The following is a 22,659-nucleotide window of genomic DNA, read 5'->3' as shown; positions in this document are numbered from 1 at the left end:
GGTATAATCAGGCTGGTGATGATGATGATGATGATGAACTCAAGTTGAGAGCAGCACAATGGCGGCGCACGAATGCACCAGTCATGAGATATTTTCGCGTCGTATTTAGTGGATGAGCTTAAATAAAATGGAAAAGAGGTTTTAGAAGGGGCTCTCTAAGTTTGCAAATTAATTTATACCAGAAAAACTATCCTGATTGCTAATTAGTTACAAAATAAAAAATTCCCTGTGGTGCGCCAGATTGCTGGCAGCTGTATACAAGTGGTTTTTATGGCATACCTGAAATGTTTTATTTTTTAGCCTTTGGCTAATGTTAGCCTACCCAACCCCCTGCGTATGTCCGCGTCAAGACAATTCAGAGAAAGCTGTATATGACAATAAAGGACTAGAAATACGAATGTGATAAGATAACTTTATCTAGAGGAACGAGATCAAAAAATCACTTCTTCAAGTCTGCATCGTAGTATAAAGTTCGGCGCAGCACTGCTTTGTCTTACAGGAACGCAATAGCGTTACCAGAATTTTCACGAATGCTTTAATCATACTTACGCAGTTTAAAATTAAAAAGGGGGTACTAGCGTAACTGCACTGCCCTAGATCAGACGATGAGGCGGCGGTAACAGAGCAACACTGAAAAGCGCCACTGCCTCCGTGACTTGTCGCTTCGTGATGGGTGCACTAGCGGCAACGACACGCGATGGCGGCGGTGCTGTAGGTCCCTCGCGAATGGTTGTCACCTCATGCGGTTACTGCTTTATCCTTAGGCGTTCTATATTCCTACACGGGTCGCGAAAAGCGCAGTTCGTAGCACACGTAAAGGCACTACGCAGCGGCAGAAACCTTAGATGCACACGGCATGCCTGGCTCACTCGAACGGAGGTGCCACGCTCTCATGGAGCAGATGTCTCTTGATTACACGTCAAGAGACATCTTATTTACTGATGGGCCACTAAATGCGCTTAGAACTGGACAGTTAAGTTGGCGCACAGCGTTTGACTGGGCATACCTACGTATGTTCCATACATAATTAGAGGCGTCACTGCACACAGGCCGAGAAGGAGCGTCCGCAAAAGTGTTTATTACTTTTGCACATGCGCCTGTTGGGCCATGGCGACATCTAATAACAAGAACATCGGCAGGAAATATAGCCACCTAATCCAGGACCAAAATGTTTGCCTCTACGTTCTTCATCGTCTTTACTTTCCGCTCCATCTAAAATTACCTGCGTCCGATCTTCTTCGAAGCCACCTTCGGTATTAAAGACAATCGGTTCTCTAGACGCCGTCACAATTAAAGAAATATCATCAGTTCAGTTCAGGCGTTCAGTCGTGTCCGCCTGTTCGTGACCCTATGGACCATGTCACGCCACGCTTTCCGGTCTCTCACTATCTTCTTAACATCACATAGCTTCATCTGCAATGCCTCGAGAATGCCATCTAACCATCGCGTTCGCTGCCTACCCCTTCTCCGGCGACCCTCAACCTTTCCCAACATCAAATCTTTCTCCAGCGACTCCTCTCTTCTCATCAGATGACCAAAGTAGCTGAGCTTTAACTTTAGAATTTGACCCTCCAATGAACAGTCAGGGTTTATGGTCGACAATATCGACTGATTTGATCTTCTGGCAGTCCAAGGAACTCTTAAGAGTCTTCGCCAGCACCACAATTCAAACGCGTCAATTCTTCGGCGGTCAGCCTTTTTCACAGTCCAACTCTCGCATCCATACATCACAACTGGAAAGACCATAGCACGGGTTATACGGATCTTGGTTGGTAGACTAATGTCTCTGCTCTTTACTAGGCGGTCAAGGCTAACCATTGCTCTCTTTCCCAGAAGCAGGCGTCTCCTAATTTCATGGCTGCAGTCTCCTTCCGAGGTAATCTTGGCGCCCAAGAATAGAAAATCTGTCACAGCTTCTACTTCTTGTCCATTGATGCTCCAGGACTTGATAGGGCAAGACGCCATGATCTTCGTCTTTTTAATGTTCAGTTTAAGCCCAAACTTCATGCATGCCTACAAATATGCTCTTTATTGCTATCCAGGTAAGCATAATTGTTGTCCACATCAGCTCCGGCACAAAACTTAGCTGGTCACCGCCGTTTGCAAAAGCCTGGCGATGCTCGCCGCTTGATTGAACCATATCTGACGATTCGGATAACCGACGAGTATTACTTTTGCACAGGCAGCCAAGGGCGCCCGTTGTGTCATTTAAACAATAAAAAGTACATGCAGGGCAGGGCGGGAACTGCCCTGCGGGTTGAGCTCAGCCTCTGACCCAGTGCTTCGCTGACAAAACAAAGCCATCCGAAATAAATGAAATTGTTACTCTTTCCGGTGTGGATGACCGCACCCTTTCCAATAAGGGTTCACGGTCACCGTCCCACTTTCATCCCCCACGCCGACGCCCCCTCCACATTTCCGCGCCTCCTGTACTCATGGGGGAGGTTGGAGGGCCTGTCTACCTTAAACGGCTCAGGCGGGCGCCGCTGTATTGACCATAGAAATGAGCAATGGCATAATCATGTCTAATTTGTTGGTTGCCACTGTGAAAGAGAAAAAAAAAGGATTTAGTTTCGCATCCATCGCAAGTCCCGTGAAGGATATCCAGGAGGAGACATGAATGCTTGCTCCATCCCTCCTCACAAGAGCAGCAGGGTCATCTTTCCCCAGCTAGCCAGAAAGCGATCGCCTGAATTGTCGCTGCAGGAGTTCAGTGCTGTGCAAAAGAAATAACTTAAACTTATCCCTAGCCTAAGGAACACTCCAAGAATGCCTGCGACAGAAGAGCGATTTTCCATCAAGTATGGGGGCGTCTTTCGTGACAAAAGCCACAAGGGTCGCGTCCCAGAACCAGTAAGAGGGCAGCGGCCTAACAGGCTTCATTTGAGCCTTTGCAGCTTTCGCTCGACTGGATGTCGGTATTTGCACTGCGGAATCGGACCCTCGTGTGTTTCGGGTTCGGGTGTTTGGGAAATGAGATGGTATCTAAGAACAGCTACAGGCACTGAGCCGTGCGCAACGCAGGTGTGTTCCCACTTTTCCTACAACTAACATGTCTTCGTCGTTCAAAGAATGCACTGAGGGGCATGCCAGTATCGTAAGTGCGGCAGGTTTAATTATGCGTTTATCTCTTTACAAACTAAATTCGTAATTTGCGTCGTGGCCGTTGATAAAAATGAATGCCTCCGTATTTGTATTTTTAATGCGATCGAGTTGTCATTTGCCTATTTGCCTGTTTAGTTCTGAATTGCCATTTCTCTGCATGTCCTTGCGAGTGTGATCACGTGGTCTAACATTTTTCTGGCTCACTATTCTTTAGGATAATCCCTTCTTCTGTAGACGCAGTCACGACCCAATAAATATCATGCGTTCTTACAAATATGCTCTTTATTTATATCCAAGTAAACGTTATTGTTGTCCACATCAGCCCCGGCACGAAACTTAGCTGGTCACCGCCGTGTATAAGGGCCTGGCGGAGCTCACTGCGCGGCTGAACCATTTCACCATTCGTATATCCGACGCGTATAACTTTTGCACAGGCAGCCAGGGCGCCCCTTGTGTTATTCAAGCAATAAAAAGGTCATGCAGGGGAGGGCAGGTACTGCCCGATGGGTTCAGCTCAGCCTCAGGCCCAGGCCCAACGGACAAAACAAAGCCATTGAAAATGAATGTAGCTGTTACTCTTTCCGGTGCGAAAACTCACGCCCTTTCTCCTCAAGGTTCAGTCTCTCCCTCCAACTTTCATCCCTCACGGCGTCGCCCCCTTCAGACATCCGTGTCTCCTGAAATTCTTCAAACGTATTCTGTCTTGCTCGCCGCCGGGCTTTAAGAAGAATAGAGAGAAACCTGACACCTACAGACAAAATGGTTGCTTGGGGTAGTCGTTTTCGTTTTTCTATTTAGCACATGGGGAGGAGGGGCGGAACCGGCCTCTCTTAAACGGATCAGACGGGCGCCGCTGTTCCTCGCATATAAATGGCCAATGGCTTAATCATGTGTCATTCCATGGTCGCGGTGTGAAAGAAAAATAAATTCAGTTTCACATCCCACACATGAAACACGTGAAGGATGTCGGGAAGGAGATATGGTTGCTTGCTCTATCTCTCCTTACAAAAGCGACAGATTCAACGTTCGGCAGCTAGCAACAACGCGATCCTCGGAATTGTCGGTACAGGAGTTCGCTGCTGGGAAAAGGTAAAGGGACAACCTAATCTCTTGTGCAGGCAACACTGGCAGAATGCCTGCCACAGAACAGGGATTTTTGCTCAATTATGGGAGAGTCTTTCAAGACAAAATCTACAAGGGTCGCGTCCCAGAACCAGTAAGAGGACAGCGGCCTAACAGGCTTCATTTGAGCCTTTGCAGCTTTCGCTCGACTGGATGTCGGTATTTGCACTGCGGAATCGGATCCACGTGTAGTTCTGGTTCGGCTGTTCGGAAACTGAGATGGCGTTTGGGAATAGTTTCAGGCACCGAGCCGTGCTCAACGCAGGTCAGTGTGTTCCTAATTTTTCTACATCAGCGTTGTCTTCATCGTTCAGCAAATGCACTGAGGGGCATGTCAGAATCCTATGCGCGGAAGAAGAAGTGTCTTCCTGCTAAGGTGGCTTCATCGCTCCTCTGAAAATTCTTGCCGTCCTTGTAAGCACCCGTCCTGTCTCCAGAGAAGTGGATCTTCTATTTCCGAGGAAGCTCCGGACGTCCTCTCCGCGTCAGGTTGCGAGACCTCCGGCGCATGCTACTCATGCATGATTGCAGCTCAGGTCGGCACGGAGGCTAGGCCTAGTGCTGCCGCTGCCACGCTGGCAGAGGTAGCTTCGCCGGAGTTCCTTGCTGCAACTCCTGCCCTGCCGTCGACACCTCAACCTGACCATCGGCCTCAGGTCCAGCTTGGTGCTCCCGGTTCTTCAGCACCAGCGCCCATTCAGCCTTCCCAAAATGGACAACAGCCCGTACGTGAACTGTTCTCTGGGCGGAGCACGGCTATGGCCACTCAGCTAACACGACGAGATGCACATCCAACAGTGCGACCTGAGGAGACAAGCTCTCCAATGGACCTATCGGCTCCACCATCCGCATCAACGAGCACCCGTGCCCCTCACAAGCGTCCTTCGGAAGATAATCAACCGAATTCGTCCTCGGCAAGTGGTGGCTATCAAGGAAAGCGCTCCTGTTTAACTATCGAAAATCAGGTTGCACCTACACCGGGATCGTCATCTTATAAAGTGGCGATTAAATCTCTAGCCAACAAAAGCCTCACCGATATACCAAACAGGATCACCCAGGCCAACTTGGACGCGTGTCTCGGAACCAGAGGTTTTCGGGGCTTCACGGCAAGGAAGAAGTCAAACACTATAGCTGTGTGGCTCCCGACACTTACTGCGGTGGAGCGTGTCCAAACGCTTAGTTGTATTTTAGTCACAAGTGAGATCTCAGTGCCTGTGCAAGTGTATCTAGTTGAAGGCTCCGACTTGCAGCGCTGCATCGTTTGCAACGTCGACATAAACGAAGATCAAACCACCCTTCAACGTGAGCTGTACTGCCCAACGCACCGAGTCATACAGGCCCGACACATAGGAAAGGGGCGTTCCTGCATGATCACCTTGCAAGGCCCTCTGACACTCCCAGCCTGTCTGTACTACTACGGCTGCATATTAAGGCCACGGCCGTATAAACCGAGTGTGGTTTACTGTTATAACTGTTTTCGGGCAGGGCACATGTGCAAATCTTGCCCCTTTGCTACTGCCGATGAAGGTGCGTCTGAAGGAAAAGTTACGTACCAATGCGGCCTCTGCAAATCGGATGACCACGAGATAACATCTCCAAGTTGTCCGACAAAGCAAAAGGCAATGCAGAAGGCTCGTCTTCTGAACGCTAAGCGTTGGCCAATAGAGGACGTGACACCTGTGCAGACATCCAATCGCTTTGCAGCTCTCCAGTGGGATGATGACGAGTGGCCAGAGCTTCCTGAGCCTGCTTCGAATGCACCTCCAGCTAAGACAAAGTCTAATGATACGGTGCTCAAGAAACGCCGTCGACAACAGCCAATACAGCAGCGTACTGGTCTACCAGACGACGATATGGCTGTAGTGGAAGAGCAAATCAATCGTCTCTTAGCAGAGGTCTCTAAGCTCCGACAACAACGCGAAATGCTTGCTCGACGTCGGCGAGCTGCAGAAGTAACCGCCAAATCTAGTAATTGCCCAACACAACCGCCTTCATCCCGCGCAACAGGGCCATTTGCTGCCTCTTCCCAGAGTACCGCAACGCCCAATGAAAACACTGCAACATCGCTGCTCCGCTATATGGTCAACCAGTTGTCCAACCTGACATCTGTGATACTACAGCGCTTGGACTAGCACATAAAAATGGCGAAATCCGGTCGTCCTGGTGTACTACAATGGAACTGTAGAGGCATTTCCACGAAGGTGGCCGAGCTCAAGACCCGACTGCGATTTAACAAGCTTCGGGTGTGGGCTATGTTACTTCAGGAAACGAACGCCTTGCCATCTATTCCTGGATTCAGCGGCTACGTGTCTCCTTTAATGACCGACCGTCGCGTGCAGACTGCTTCTCCCCCGCGGCGATATATGTTGAAACGCGTATTCCTCATGTACGCCTTTTTCTCGAAAACTGGTGCACATCATACCAAGAGGTAGTAGCAGTTGCTGCGAAATTTCAGAAAGGAACCGTTGTTCTTGTTTCTTATTACGTTCGACCAGCTGGAGGCGCCTCTTCCCGTATTAATCTTGGTTGGTTATTAAGTGTTCGTCGGCAATACCCCGGGTGTCCAATTTTAGTCGGAGGCGACTTTAACGCAACTCACCCAGATTGGGGGTATCCGACTGCAAGCCCTCGTGGTAGGCGTGTGCGGGACGCCTTCACTGATGCCCTGTTTGTTCTGCTTAATCACCCTGGGACAGCAACACGGCCTGTGCGTCACATACGTAGTGGTGCCTATGCTCCTGACTTGACGTGGTGGTTGGGCGCAGGAACTCCCTCATGGCACATGGAGCCGGACTGCTGGGGAAGTGATCACCACCCTATCCTCATCGGTCTTCATCCCTCCCGTCTCCGCCCTCTACGCCGCAAATGTTCTGTGATAAACTGGGACAGCTTTCGCGCATGTCTCGACAGTATGTCTTCAGATTCGCCGTCACTCCTTGTTGACCGTATACAGAGAGCACTAAACAGCGCTACGACTACTACCTGGATTGATGTAGGTCGACCGGCACCAGATCTCGGCCTGCTTAACTTGTGGGCAGCCCGCCGTCAAGCTGAGCTGGCTGCTACGCGAGACCCTACTTCGGGGCAGGCACGTACACGACTGAATTATCTTACCGCGAAGGCTCGGAGATATGAACGCAATCTCTCGCGACGCCAGTGGCATGCATGGTGTGAACAATTTTCTGATAAATCATCGAATGCCTCACTATGGCGAACGTTTCGTGCAATGGAACATGGTCGTCGTTCTACTGACGCAGCAGCAACAGCATGCTTTGCGGCTAATCTGTCGCCGGGTGATTTCGCAAAAGAAGCTGCTCGAAAATTTTTCCCAAAATACGATATACTGCCTCCTTCAGCTGTAAACCTTAATATGGCAGGTATACCTGCAGACGCATGGAAACTACCATCTGCTGCCGACGAAGATCGAATTGCGAGCCCCTTTTCGATGCGCGAGCTGCTGGCTGCAATTGACGATGCGAAACGGAAGACAGCTCCCGGCCTGGACAAAATTCAGTGTGAGGTTTACAAGAACCTCAGTACTGCTGCACTTCCTCAACTACTCGACACCATAAACAAAGTGTGGCTTGATGGTGTCGTACCCGAGAGCTGGGAAACCACTGTCGTGATCCCTATTCCCAAACCTGGGAAGCCTCCAACGAACCTCGCCAACTTACGACCAATTTCCTTAACATCAACGCTTTGCAAGCTCGAGAAAATGCTAGCCACACGACTTTCTTGGTGGCTTGAACAGCATGGTTTTTATCACCCTGCTCAAATTGGATTTCGTCCATACATAGGTACAGAGGACGGGTTGGCTGTCTTGGCATCAGCAGTTTTGTCATCTACCCGCAGCCGCAATGTACGTACCATATTAGCAATGGATGTTGAAAAGGCATATGACATCAGTCATGCTGCAATCCTGAATGCCATTGACATGCTTCATCTCCCTCCGAGAGTACGCACTTTTGTCGCATCATTTTTGGACGGAACAAAATTTGCAATGCGCCTCAGCGATGACACCGTTGGTTCATTCGTTTCACTACGTGGCGTGCCCCAGGGATCAGTATTGTCTCCGACGTTGTTCAATATTACTTTCATCCCATTGGCGTGGCGCTTACATGATATCCCTGAGCGTTACAGGAGAATGCGCAGCTCAACACCATCGATGAACTGGTGCAGCACCGCCGTGATGCTCACAGACTCAAGGCCACTTTGTCACATTCCAGGCAAGCTCTGAGGGCGTATGCAACGTCACACATTATTCTTCAGCCACCTGCGCCAGTTCTCCCTCCCTGGAAATTTATACAGTTAGGAGACAACAAGCCAACTGACATCCGCAGACCGACGTCTGCCAACTCTGCATCGTTGCTACGCCAGAGATTTGAAGAGCAAGATACTAACCTGCCTCAAGATTCCATAGTAGTGTACGTAGATGGAAGCCTGCAAGGCTGTGAAGCCAAAACGGCAATCTACTGTCCACGGAGACCTAGCCTGAATCAGGCAACTACGTTTCAGCTTTCGGAACCACTTACATCTTTCTGCGCTGAGCTTGTGGCAGTTCAGGAGGCACTCTGCTCCGTGACTTCTATAACCATGCTCCCTACAGCCCACGTTGTCATCCGCACTGACGCACTTCAAGCAGTACGTCTGCTCCGACGTGTCAGCCGCTGCCCTAAAATTTGCCAGGACATTCACCAGCTTGAGGCGCGCATCTCACAATCACTACGCATTGAGTGGGTCCCACGGGATCTGCTGCCTTCCCAAAGTCAAGCTGATTTTGCAACCTGCCTCGTGAACCAAGACGCATCAATCCCACGGCTTCTCGAAGTCGACGACGCTACCCTCCTTTTGTCAAGAAAGGAGCACCTCCGGCGCCGCACACGTGCACTTATCCCTCCGTGTGCGATATCCCTTCCCCGCGGTCTCACCCGTGCAGAGGAGGTTGCGCTTAGGAGGATCCGGGTCGGTGTTGCGCCCTTACACCAGCTATAACTAGGACGTGGTCATACTTCCAACACTTATATCCTCGCCCAGGATGCCCGATCTGTAACAACGAAGATGTCGAGGCCGACATCCACCACTTGCTGTGGGACTGCCCAGCACTCAAGCCAACACGAATCCGGCACCTGAGCAAGCTGGCCTTTCAGCAACCAATCCTGCCTCATGCGTCACTTGGAAGCAGGGACCTCATCATTGCTCACTTCTGGACTTCATAAAATCAGCCAACCTTTTTCCGTTCATTTAATCATTTATTCATCCTTCATCTCATAACCTAGTGATGCCCTGAGGCAATAAATAACGACAAAAAAAAATCCTATCCGCGATGCGTTTATCTAATTTACGAACTAAATTCATGTTTTGCGGTGAGGCCGTTTATGACCACGAATGCCTACTTGTCTGTATTTGCAGTGCGCTCGAGTTGTCATTTGTCTATTCACCTGTTTAGTTCTCAATTGCCATTTCTCTGCATGTTCTTGCGAGTGTGATCACATGGTCTAACATTGTCTTGGCTCACTATTCGTTTATTCTTCTAATTGCGGCGAATGAAAGTGCAGTTGCTTTGTGCGTGTTCAAAACATGTAGTAATCATTAAGTTGAGCCTTTGGAACCGGAGAAAAGAACATGAATCATAAATCGGCACATCTCCCAGTTGTCGAGGGTTCCGCTGTGCCAGACGTATACGAAACAGCCAACACTGGGGCCACGTTATAATTCTGGCCGCGTCTACCTCTTCTCTTCTTTTTAGGTATTTTTGTACGCATCGATGTTTGTGTTTCTAGATCTCGATTTTTAGTTTGCATTTCTCGTGGTTTAAAAGTGCCCCTCGAATCGTTTCGGTTGTTTCTAATCGCTGAAATATGGCTCTTAATTTTTATGATCAGACTGACGAAATTTTTCTATCGAAAACTATTTTCTCTTTCTCTGTACATAAGTGCACCTCTCTTCAGGTAACAAAAAAAAAAAAAACGACACGCCCGTCTTTTTCGGCATGTGGCTTCATAATTAGACATGATATGATGATCTTTTCATGTGATGGTTTGTTAGGTTATTCGTCCTGGGTACGTTTGTTATGTAGAAGTGCTAAAATAGAAAAATATAATGCCTCCGTGTCTAAAAGGCCATCAGGTGGACAGTATGAACTCCTCCCCATCCATGGAAGCCGTGAGGACAAAGCATTTTCTTTATGGGAGAAAGTAAGTGCAGGTTTGACTACCGGTCGTGGGGGAGGGGGTTGCTCTCCGCCAATCCACAGGGCGTCGCTGACTGTAGTCTCGCCACTGGTTGTATTGCTCTCTGTAATAATTTCGTCGTTCAGCTATGGCTCATGTGGAATAGATATTCTACCTGTTGCAACAGTTACAATGCTGCCTCTTGACAATAGATGGCTCTTTAGGTTCCAGGAACATAGCAAGTCTTCTGCCATGGGTTGAAAACCTTGAAATGCTTGTAAAGGACGCTAAACTATTCTATCCTATATTTCTGGCTCACTGCACGCTGTGCATTGCGTGCGGTTAATTTCATGAAGAAGAAACACGTTCTCGTTGCTCAGTGATGGCGAACAGTGCGTAGGCTACGTAATCCTCTTACGCTGCTACTCGAGACGTAAAACTCTCAGAACTTGAAAGGCAACTCAGCAATTGTATCTCCGACATTTGCTAAACCTGAAACAACTGCTGCGGATTTTCAGTGCTGCGGTATTTCGAACCAAGTTTTCGCCTTCAGAAAGCTGTTATCGCTCCACGATAGGCGTAAACAGAAAATCAGCATAATTTCCCTCCTATTTCATTCTAGTCCTAAATGTCAGTAACCTAAAGGAATTACCGTTTTTAAGAGTGATTTTAATTAAAGTTTGTCTCCTACTCCTAGAACCATTAAAAAATTGCCAAATACACTCAAACCTAAAGGCCCCGAGTACGTTAATCATTCGTTCATTACCAAGCCGCCATGCTGGATACCTAGAAAAAAATATAGAGAGGAAAGGAAAGCATGGTCTAAAAGATAAAAGCAGGAGACGTTAGAACCACAATGGCTCTTTTCGAAAAACTCCAACGTCTGCATTGCGGAAAGTATATCCTCCTATCAAGTTAAAACTTCCACAAAGAACGCAATATTTAAATACAGCTATCGACCTCTTCTTCAGAAGCAATTATCATTAAGCATGGTGAAAAAAATTCTCTTTATAAGAATAGAAACAGTTCAAAAATCGCCACTGAGTTGTCTACCAACGGTTAATTTTTTACCGGTATGTGCACAATTTCGAGCAAAGTGTAAGAGTCTGCTAAAACATAACGTCGAAAAGCCGCGACATATTAGGTGAACACTCAGATGATAGCGAAATATTTCTATTGCGAATGTGTATGTTAGACTTGAATTTCGCAAAGTATAATTGATGTTAATCATTGTAGAATATTGCTTCATAAAAGCAGCAGAAAATATGATATCGCATTTAGTATTTCTACAAATTTTATTTGGTGCTTTCGATATCGTGCGGGAACATTCCCTCCAACAGACATTCGCACACTCCCGGGGTAAAGCTGCGGGTTCACTTTGTACGCATTTGTCTGCATAGAGTGCCAAAGGGCCAATCTCAACAGCCGGGCATTAAAGTTGGCAGGTTAGACGAACGTGATTCTGCATTTCGATTGAGCGTCTCAAGGCTTCGTTAAAGGCCGCTGTACGGTTGCTTTTTTGACCCGCTCCGCACGCATGCGGCCCGGATGTTTTCTGCCTCAAGCGGACGGGGTGCGGAAAGGGTGTTGTACGATCGTTTTGCTGACTGCCGGTCAGCCGGACGGTTCCAGCGTCCCGATTGGCGCGTTCGGGCGTCGCCTTCTGTCCAATACCATCATTCTCTAACTGCTGCGTGACCACCGCGGAGCTCTTTCGCGTCTTCCTTTCTAGCGCGCTGCATCTCGGCTGTGTCGGAATCGCCATGGCGTGGTTTTTGTCGAGGCTTTTGGTGTGGTCGATGGCTCTCGTCAGCTACCACATGAGTAGCAGTTCAGCAGAGCGCCCTACTACCTACATGGCCGCCAGTAGTGATGCCAATTGGTCTTTAGTTGGTCAGTTCATCGCCGCCGACGTAATCCACCAGCAGCAACGTAAAAGGCGTAAGCCTACAAAACGTCTTTCGAGAGATGGGCGTCGACTCGGCGAGTATTTTACGTTGGTGCGGGACATGAGGAGCGGAGACGGCACAGACTTCTTCCAGTACTTCCGCATGTCTGTGGAAAGGTAAGTAGTACATGTTCATATCATCCTTGCCTGTATTTCGTGAATTTCTTGAGCGCAGTACGCCGGAGCAGGTAGTGTGCTCGCGTCAGGGATGCATGAGATGGAAAGTGCGTTTTCATCCGTCAGAGCATAGAGGAGACTGGGAATGCAAACGCGGTTACATTTGTGCATTATTAACCTCAACGAAGCCTATTAACGAAGCGAGCCAAAGGCGCGGAAGTGCTCGTCAATGAAAAAAATAAAGTATGGACATCAATTTCTTGCCTAGTTGGTTCTATTATTATTGTTTTTTTGTGTGTGTGTTTTTTTTTTTTTGCCTCAGCTTCGCGGTAATTACCTAGGCTCACCCGATACGAAGGAGTACGGCCAACATCACGTTCATGAATTTCTCAGTCAGTAAAAAGCATGAACTAATTTTAATTTTACCCGTGGCCGCTGTAGCATATCGCCCTTGTTACTCAGCATACATGCATCTGCCGTGCTTTTTTGCGTACAGGAAACGTGGGGTTGTCTAACTCATTTTATTCAATAGACAAGTGTTTCATTATGCTGTTGTTATTGTGCAGGTTTGACAGTCTCCTAGAGTTAGTTAGACCTCTGATTGAGCCACTCAAAGCCTCAGTGGTCAGTTTGTCAGCTGGGGAGAAGCTGGCATTCACATTAAGGTAAGCGCGTGTGTGTGTGTGTGTGTGTGTGTGTGTATGTGTGTGTGTGTGTGTGTGTGTGTGTGTGTGTGTGTGTGTGTGTGTGTGTGTGTGTGTGTGTGTGTGTGTGTGTGTGTGTGTGTGTGTGTGTGTGTGTGTGTGTGTGTGTGTGTGTGTGTGTGTGTGTTTTTACAATCCAGTGACGTGTAAGTAGCATATACCATGTGCAGGTGTATGCAATGCTGTCATCTGTTTAAGGTGCATCCACATTTTAAGCTCTTTAGTTATTGTACCGCATGTATGAAAAAAAAAATGTATTGTTTACTTGTAATTCACAGTGCCCAGCGCCTCATGGGCTTTCTTGTTCTACTTGTGTGCGTAGTCACAGCTGTACTAGTAAGCTTTTTAAGTGCTTATGGTTAGCTCCTGCATGTAATCATCCTTTCAGCATTTCAACATCTGCTCAGTCAAGAAGACAATAATGTCATTTTGGATTATACTAACTTATTATTGTGGCTGTAAACATTCCTTTACATTTGTGGTCAATTCTATATTGTCAAATATTGCCATGCCTAGTACACCATGTGCTTTTCGTGAGATCTCCCAGTTTGTTTCTTGATTGCACATACCTTATTTTACAAACAATGCAAGACATCCATCGACCAGTGCTAAGTAGAAATGTGAAAAAGAATATTGTGAATATTTGCTTCACTGTTTAGCTTGCTGTCAGTATTTTCTAGTCAAGCGGTTCCAAAGCTGCTGAAGAGGAAATGCTGAACGCTGACAAAATTTCACAGCAGAATAATGCTGCAGCAATTATAGTAATCAGCAAACACAGAAAAGTAGTCAGCTCCCCTGATTTATCTTATTGTCTTAGGCTAAAAAAAGGTATAAAAATTTCAGGCCACCATATCATGCTGAACTAATATTTAAGCATACTTCTAGCAGAATGTTGACCATGGCCTATTGACACAAAGGGCTCCCAGCTGCAAAGAAAACATGTAGACTTGCTTGAATTTTGATTTAGGTGTGATGATCCTAAGTAAATTGCATCTCCATAGCTTGATTGCATGCCTTGAATGTCAGGGTCTATTGATGACTTTTTTTGCAAACATACTGCAATTTTTTATGCATGGCCCATCCAACATCGAATATGTAGACACTGAATACAAGGAAAACAAAATACCATATATTTACATAGCATGTAAAGGGACTGTGTAAGTCTAAAAAGCAGTCCGATAATAAAATATCTCATGACAGTGCATTGCAAATTTGCGTTGTCGTAAGGGAGCAACAGGTCTTGATACTGTTATTTCAATTTAAGGTGGTGGAAAACTAATATTTATAGATTTTGAGTCCTCTGTTGGGGACTTACATGCATCCAGCACATTTACGTTACTTCCTTTTATAAGGTTTCACACTCAAATGTCCATACATTAATTTCCTTTGGATCCTCGTTGATCACATATTTAGATGCCCAACCATATAGTGAGAATCTGCACTTTTATATTTACCAAGTGTAAAGCTGTATACATTTTGCTGGCTTTTTACAAGGCACATGATTCCATTTCTCGTGTATTAATATTGGCAGAGCATATCACATATACTGGGCCTAGCTCACATTCTCAAGCTTATGGATGGGTGAGATAATGTTAGTATTTGCATCAACCAAGCATTCAGTGAAGAACTGAAAGCTAGAATACATGTCATAATCTTTTGACTTCTATAATCTGAGTCGTTTTGGGACGTTTAAACCCTACAAACCGAAACCAAACAGTACAAGTGAACAAGAGCTCAGTGGCCTGGCTCGCTACTGAGGAAACTCATTGCCAAAGTGCCTCTGACTTCAGGCATTGCAGCAAGTGTGTTCCGAGATTTGTTTGCATGTTCCCTTGTTTAGTTAACAGAAACATTAGTGGTGTGAATGCTAGTGGCACTGCACTTTGTGTTCAAAGTAGGCACAACCTATACGAAAGAAAAATACCACTGCCAAGCCTTGCATAGTCTCGTTCTTCGACTACTGCTCCTTGCCCTCAAGGACTTTTATGACATCAGATCAGCTCTGAGATATGAAGCAAAGGGGGCAGGTGTAGTAAGACGCCGACTACGCCGATTCTTTTATTACAGCTAATGATTGGTTGCAGATGTAGTGATCTGCTGACTAATAGAATAATAATTCCAAAATTCTTCGTGCTTGTACCAAGTACTTCATTCTTAATCAAAGAGTGGTTCCATGCCTATGTATTGCCTGTTTGAGACTGTGCTTGCATTTCATGCTTTTCAACAATATGAACTAGTATCTCACCACCATATCAGCTCGGTGATGGACACTTACTCCTGAACTCAAGGATTTGTATTTGATCCAGGCTGTGGTGCCTACTTTTCAATTGAGGCAAAAAGCAAGGCGCCTGTGTACATTGCAATGTTAGCGCACTTTAACGAGCCCCAGGTAGTCAAAATTTTCGGACCCTCCTAACCTAACAGCATCCCTCATAACCTTGGTTCACTTTGCAACGTTAAACCCGTAAACCAAATTATAAACTGCTTCACTGAATGACATCTGTGCCTAAAAGTTTGTTCCATGTACAAATAGTGCTTTGCATTGGTCCTACTCACTGGGTTTCCTATTTTTGCAGGTACCTGGCACACTGTTCCACGTTGAGGATTATAGCAAAGTCGTACAGGATCTCCGACTCTATAGCAGGCCGTATTGTGAGGCAAACATGCATTGCCTTGCGGCAAGTTCTTCAGCCCTTGTATCTCCCAGAGCCAACCACAGCTGACTAGAGACGAATAGCTTTTGAATTTGAAGACCTTTGTAATTTTCCAAATTGTATTGGGGCAATTGATGGGAAGCACATTAAGATAGAGGCGCCTGCTAACTCTAGAACAATGTTCCACAACTACATGGGTGGCTTCAGCACAGTTCTACTTGCTGTGTGTGATGCCAGATATCGATTCATTAAAGTAGACATTGGGGAATGCGGTTCTCGTGGGGATGCTGGCCTCTTCAACAGCTGTGAACTGGGGAAGGAATTCAGAGCGGGCTCTTGGCTAGGACGCGACATGTGTTGACCATTTGTATGCTGGGTGAAAATCTCTTGAATGCCTAACAGTGCTGCTGTTCTGCTGCCGCTGCCAGGTTCTGGTCTGCATCTGGTTCAGCGGGCCCTCTCATAGCGGTCCGTTTGATCCAGGCCCAGGCCAGCTGGTGACTTTCCATGTACTGGCATGGCACCACAGCTCGCACTGCATTGTGAGTGGCTTCCTGCAACTGGTCCGTGTGCTGCATTTAGGAATTAGAGCAATTTTTGGCTTGCAGTGGTAGCACAGTGCTAGGACGCGACATGTGTTGACCATTTGTATGCTGGGTGAAAATCTCTTGAATGCCTAACTGAGCTGCTGTTCTGCTGCCGCTGCCAGGTTCTGGTCTGCATCTGGTTCAGCGGGCCCTCTCATAGCGGTCTGTTTGATCCAGGCCCAGACCAGCCAGTAACGTTTTATGTACTGGCTTCGCTTCAGAGCTCTCACTGTGGTGCGCTCGTGTAAATGTGTGGCCTTTGCCATTTATAGCAGCTTCTTCATTTATTTTTCTTTCATTCCTTTGCCTGTTTGTGCTTGTGGTTTTCTGTTTTTGTTCTATGTTTCTTTTCAGGTGACTTCAGACTTGTCCAAAAGGCAGCTGTGAAGTTTACAGGGGCGTTGCAGCCTGCAGTGCAGTCATGTGCATATCCTAACCGGATATATATATATATATATATATCTGGTTAGTGAACATATACCCAAGCAAGCGGAGGGGAGGACAGCCGTCGATGTAGCTTAGTTGGAAGAGCACTGAACGCGACATTCGGAGGTCGTGGGTTCGACTCCCACCATCGGCGCGTTGTTTCTCCTTCCGCTTTGCATTTAATGCTCTTTATTCCAGTAATCAACACACGACAACATTCCTGTAAATGTCAACAGTATGAATAATAATAAAAAAAATTTGCCTTGCACTCTGAGACTGTTCGCTCCTTTAAATGCTATATATATATATATATATATATATATATATATATATATATATATATATATATATATATATATATATATATATATATATATATATATGTGGTGATGAAGGAAGTTGTCAAGCAAATCGAGGACTGATATAGGTATATCTATATATATATAATATTGCATTCAAGCTAGACCATAAGCATTCATACAGCATATGTACACACATATACCGATTGTTATGTGGCGGTATATATAGTTACTGGCAAATAAGGAAATTATGTGCAGTTCACTACACACTGCGTGCTTCCTGCAGGATATGTTCTAGCTGCTGACCCACATTTGCTCCACGGGGCTCATTGTGCTGCTGTATGAAAATGCTGGTGTCAGTCGAGAAGCATATATCTTTTATCGCTTCCCACAGATAACAATATTAAATAAAACATCTCGTGTAATGTGTCTAACAGAAGCTAGAATGTTCTCTTAATGTTAACTAATGTACTTCAAAAAGAAGGTCTTAAAAATACTGCCATGTACCCCCCCTCTCTCTCTCTCCCTCACCATCTAGCCTATTAATTTTTATTTTTCTCCAGATAGCCCCCTTCTTACCCCAGATGGCTTCAATGCAAAGTCGCGCAGAACAGCAGGAGAGTTGTCCAGCGGAAGCGCGTTTTCTTCTCGGCGTGGAAAGGGCAGGGGACGAAAAAACCTTATGTGGTGACATGTTCAGCCCATCACATACAGAAGTTGTGCTCAGTCGTCTATCAAAGAAATATTTTTTTTAGGCATATAGATGTGTATATCCAGCAGGAAATAAAAACAAAGCAACAGAAAGGTATTCTTGAAGTGACAGCTGAAGAAGGATGCTGTGAAAGTTCAAGATGTAAACGAAAGGGCAACAAAAACAATGTAGTCTAGCCCGAACTGGCCCAGATACAGCCGGGAAAGGTAGCAAGATATGGAGAGGGATCTACAGGTGCATAGCCTCAAGTGTGAACAAGTGCAAACTCTCTTTGTCCCCCCCCCCTCCCCCCTTTTCATGAGGACAAAAAGTACAATATGGAACAGAGGTGTGAAAAGGAAATTGGCAGACCCAAGGACACTACCTGAAGAGCTAGCACGCATGGGCGAACAGCTTATTCCCAACTGACTGATTACTTGGGTGCAGTTCATTTATGATACGTGCAAGCTAAAGCATCAGAATTTCAGCAATATGCATAGCAATTCCTATGTGGGAATAGAGGCTGGATAGTTGCCAAGGCTGGCAATTAAGGTATATTTACATCACATGCAGTTTGCCCCTGTTGTTGCCGCATATTTGTTCCACAGGGCATTTGTGCTGCTTTATGAAAGCACTAGTTGTTGTGTAAATGCTTTATTTTCTGCTGAGAAATTACTGTGCAACTAAACACATTATTTTAATTCAAGAATTGCAGAAACAAAATTAAAGCATATTGTGTAATGTGTTTAAAACAGAAGCTGGCATGACATTAACAGAACTAAAGGAGAGCCTTGGAGTGTTGTATACAATAGTTGTCCTAGCTTTCAAAAAAAGCTTGTGTGCCTATAGCTAGCCCACTAGCTAGGCGCACCAGCTGTGGCTGTTGAGGGTTACCTGGCTCGAGTTTCATTATGCAGCATTCATTATGAACCCTTTAATGATTAAGACTATACAATTACCATTTCAACCATTGGCTTCAAGAAAAACTAGCATCAATAGAAAAGCAGTAAACTATCTTAAAAAAAAAAAAAGCTGACAGAAATGTGTGCACCACGGCGCTATTTATTTTGCACTTTTTTTTTTTCATGATCTTGAATGGGGACAAGCACAAAACGGAAACTTCTGCATAACAGCAATTCCACTTCAATGTCCCAATGATGTTTTTCATGTGCCCTGCGTGAAAGATATGCATGAGCAGCTAGTCAAATGATAGCTCTGGTTGGAGGTTAGTAAAGTTATGTAAATCGTACCTTGATGCAAACATTGCACGTAACTCTATTTCTAGACTACTTACAACTTTAGAATTGATGCTTTGTTCCTGAGGCGATAAGTAAAAATTGCAGACTATGTGTTTTTGCTAATAGGATAAATACGGCAAATGAAAAGCCACTGCAGGTATGGCAGACTAAAACCCCTCTATCCTTAATTAGGACAGACAACTAAACAGTTTTCAGTTGCTTTCACTAGCCTAGGCCACTCTGTCGTATTTAAAGGCTTGATTGTATTTAAGCTTTCCTCTCGGGGTCACCTTCAAGTGAAACGGTCATGACACAGTGGTGGTCCTATGAGGCCGATATCCCCCCCCCCCCTTTTCTCTTTTAAGAAGCATTTTGTAACAAGTAAAATTTCCTACTGGTTAGTTTCGAAATCGAGACAATGACCTTGGAAGCAGCGCAGCATTATTCAAGCTGTAATATTTTAAGATAAATATAAAAATGATTACATATATGAATATCGCTCATGTATGTATAACAGTTGCATGAAAAGAATAAGTTAATGTAAAAGATTTTTGTTGTTCACCATTTATTGTTTAAAAACAGAGCACGAGCATTTCACAGACAAAGGCAGCCTTTTCGCTCCCCCTAGAACCAAACCCTGTGGCTGCCGCTGCCGTGACATGTAAGAGATTGATTACTCACACATTTAAGATGTATGCATGACATGGACTATGTCATGCTTAGCCAGGTCATAGTGACTATAGCTTGAAGGTTACTGTGCAAAGCAAAGAGACATCAGCTTTAGTCACACTGCACATTGGAAATGCATACAATAGCATGTAACAGTGCTCTGCTGAACAAAAAGGCAGAAATTCTGCAACCTTTTTATCTACAAAGACAGAACCTTTGCTTCCAGCATCTGCTTGCACTCTAGAGATGTGCCTAAAGAACTGGCCCCATGATTACTATTTAGTGTTTCACTAGTCAATATACCTTTTCATTGATATGTTGAAGAATATGTATTACATTTGTTAGTGCTGTTAGACAGATTCGCGAGCTGTGCCAGTTGTAATTTTATCTCTAGAAATCACCTGGACAAAATACATTGTCTTCAATATGAAGTGAAGTATCATTCTTGATTACCAATACATTCTTTACAGGTCAGGCTGTATTGAGACCTAGTACATAGACTGAGCCAGTATAAATAATGTCGGTGGCATATATGCAGTGCTCAAATCATAGTTCGACGACCGATGAGCACGATTGCTACTATAAACGAAGCCGTTTTGCTTTACTGTTTTGTGGGTGCAAGTCAGCCCAATAAAGAGCTGTTAGTTGCAAAAGTAGCACGCACCGGTCCCATTGATGGCAAGGTATATGAGTGCAGTGAGGATAAAAGACAAGAATCTGCATTGGCGACATTCACCAGGCGTTAAAATCATGAATGCTGAAACATTCAAAAAGGAATGATATGACGGTTCGGGCATGTGTACAATACAGAAAAGAGCTACAAAAAAAAAATTTAGTGGAGCCTGAACCAGCGCAACCCGGGAAAGATAATTATGGAAGAAGATCTACCAATGATTAGCCTCAAACCAATGCAAGCTCTCTTTTGCCTTCCGCTACATTCCCCTAAAGGAAAATTAAAATGAAATATGTGACAGATGTGGGAAAGGAAATGGAGACTCAAGGTGTTACCTAAAGAGAAAAACAGCTCGCTCACAACTGATTGATTTCTTGGATGCAGTTCAGTGCTGTAACATGCAGGATTTCGGCATGAAACATGTATAGCTATTGGCAATTTCTATGTGGGAATAGAGCCAGGGTAATTAGTTCCCATGACGGCAATTAAAGTATTTACATTAGCTGCAGTTTGCCATGTTGTTATTACATGTTTGTTGCACAGGGCTCTCTTTGTGCTGCTGCTTTATGAAAGCATTAATGCAGTTTATTTTAATTTGAGAAATGTTTGTGCAATAAAACACATTATTTTAATCCTAGAGTTCCTGAAATCAATACTTAGCATATTGTGTGGTTTACTTAAAACAGAAGGTGGCTGTGACATTAAAACAACTAAAAGAGAAAAAAAAAACAAGACTATGCAGTGTGTTATATACCAGGTATCCTAGCTTTCAGAAAATCAATGTGCCCTAGCTCAGTGAAATAATCCAGCTGTGGGCTGTTGAAAGTTGCCTGGCCTAGGCTGGTGTTTCATTATTTAACCTTAAAATGATTAAGGCTATATAGTTAACATTTAAATTATTGGTTTCAAGAACAATTAGTATCAATAAGCAAGTAGAAAACTGTTTTCCAAAACAGCTGACAGAAATGTTCGCACCAAGGTGCCTTCTATTTTGCATAACTTTTTTTTTCTCTGTCTTGAACGGCAACAAACCCAATAAATAAAGTGTCTGCATGACAGCAATTCCTTTTCAATGTCTCGAAACGTGGCTCGGACAACAAAATTGGCTTTTGTCAGAAGTGCTCTCCATGGTGTGGCTTTGCATGATGTGGGTGAGGATATGTGTGAGCAGCTAGTCATATGAAAGCTCGATTTGGAAGCCAGCTATGGAAATCATGCCATGAAGCAAACATTGCGGGCAGCTGCTTTTCAGCCCTATCTGCAACTTTAGAGCTGATGCTTTGCTCCTGGGGCCAGTAAATAAGTCACTAATTAGTTTTTACTACTTGCAGAAAAACCATGGCAAATGGAAAGCCACTGGAGACTAGGGCAATCAACTCTGAATAGTTCTCGGTTGGTTTCACTAGCCTAGACCAGTCTACCTAATTTAAGGTTTGATTAAATTTAGCCAGGATACTTGGTATGCATGGTTTGCTGGCATCTCTTGGGGTCAGCTTCAAGTGAAACGGTGATGACGCAGCTGTGGTCTTAACTGATATAGTGGAAGCTGTCCTGTAGTCTCTTATCAGATGCTTTGTATTGGAAGGGGGTGCATGCTTCTGGGATCATGATGAGAATAAGCAGCATTTTGAGGTCAATGGTTTGGTTTGGTTTGTGGGGTTTAACGTCCCAAAGCAACTCGGGCTATGAGAGACACCGTAAAGGAGGACTCCGGAAATTTCGACCACCTGGGGTTCTTTAATGTGCACTGATATCGCACAGCACACGGGTGCCTTGCTTTTCGCGTCCATCCAAAAGTGACCACCAAGGCCAGGATTTGATCCCATATCCTTGGGAACAGCAGTCGAGCGCGCCACCCCAGCGGGGACTTTGAGGCCAATGAGATGAGATGGCTAACTATAATGTGCATTACAAGTGCACATACACACTGCTTCCTGTACTTTCTTTTGTCGTGACTAAGTAAATTCTAAAGGGCTTGATCCCAGTGCACTGTGGGGATAGCTCGTGGGAAAAAAAAAGAGGAAACTGCATGAAGAAACAAGGAGAACAAGAATTGCTACATAGTACAATTGCATTTATTCTTTCCTACTGTCCTTGTCCTTTAGCAGTGTTTTTGCCAGCTCCACAAGACCCATATTAATGTGTTGTGTAAAAGTTTTAAAAACAAGTTAAGCCGACATATTTCCACTGAACAAATTTTTGTTCCATGAAACACAGTGTTGTAATTAACTTGCACACTTTCCAAAGAGAAATGTC

Source organism: Amblyomma maculatum, chromosome 7, assembly GCF_055883805.1.
Source record: "Amblyomma maculatum isolate TAMU_Amacu chromosome 7, ASM5588380v1, whole genome shotgun sequence".
NCBI lineage: Eukaryota > Metazoa > Arthropoda > Arachnida > Ixodida > Ixodidae > Amblyomma > Amblyomma maculatum.
This window is presented reverse-complemented; position numbering follows the sequence as displayed.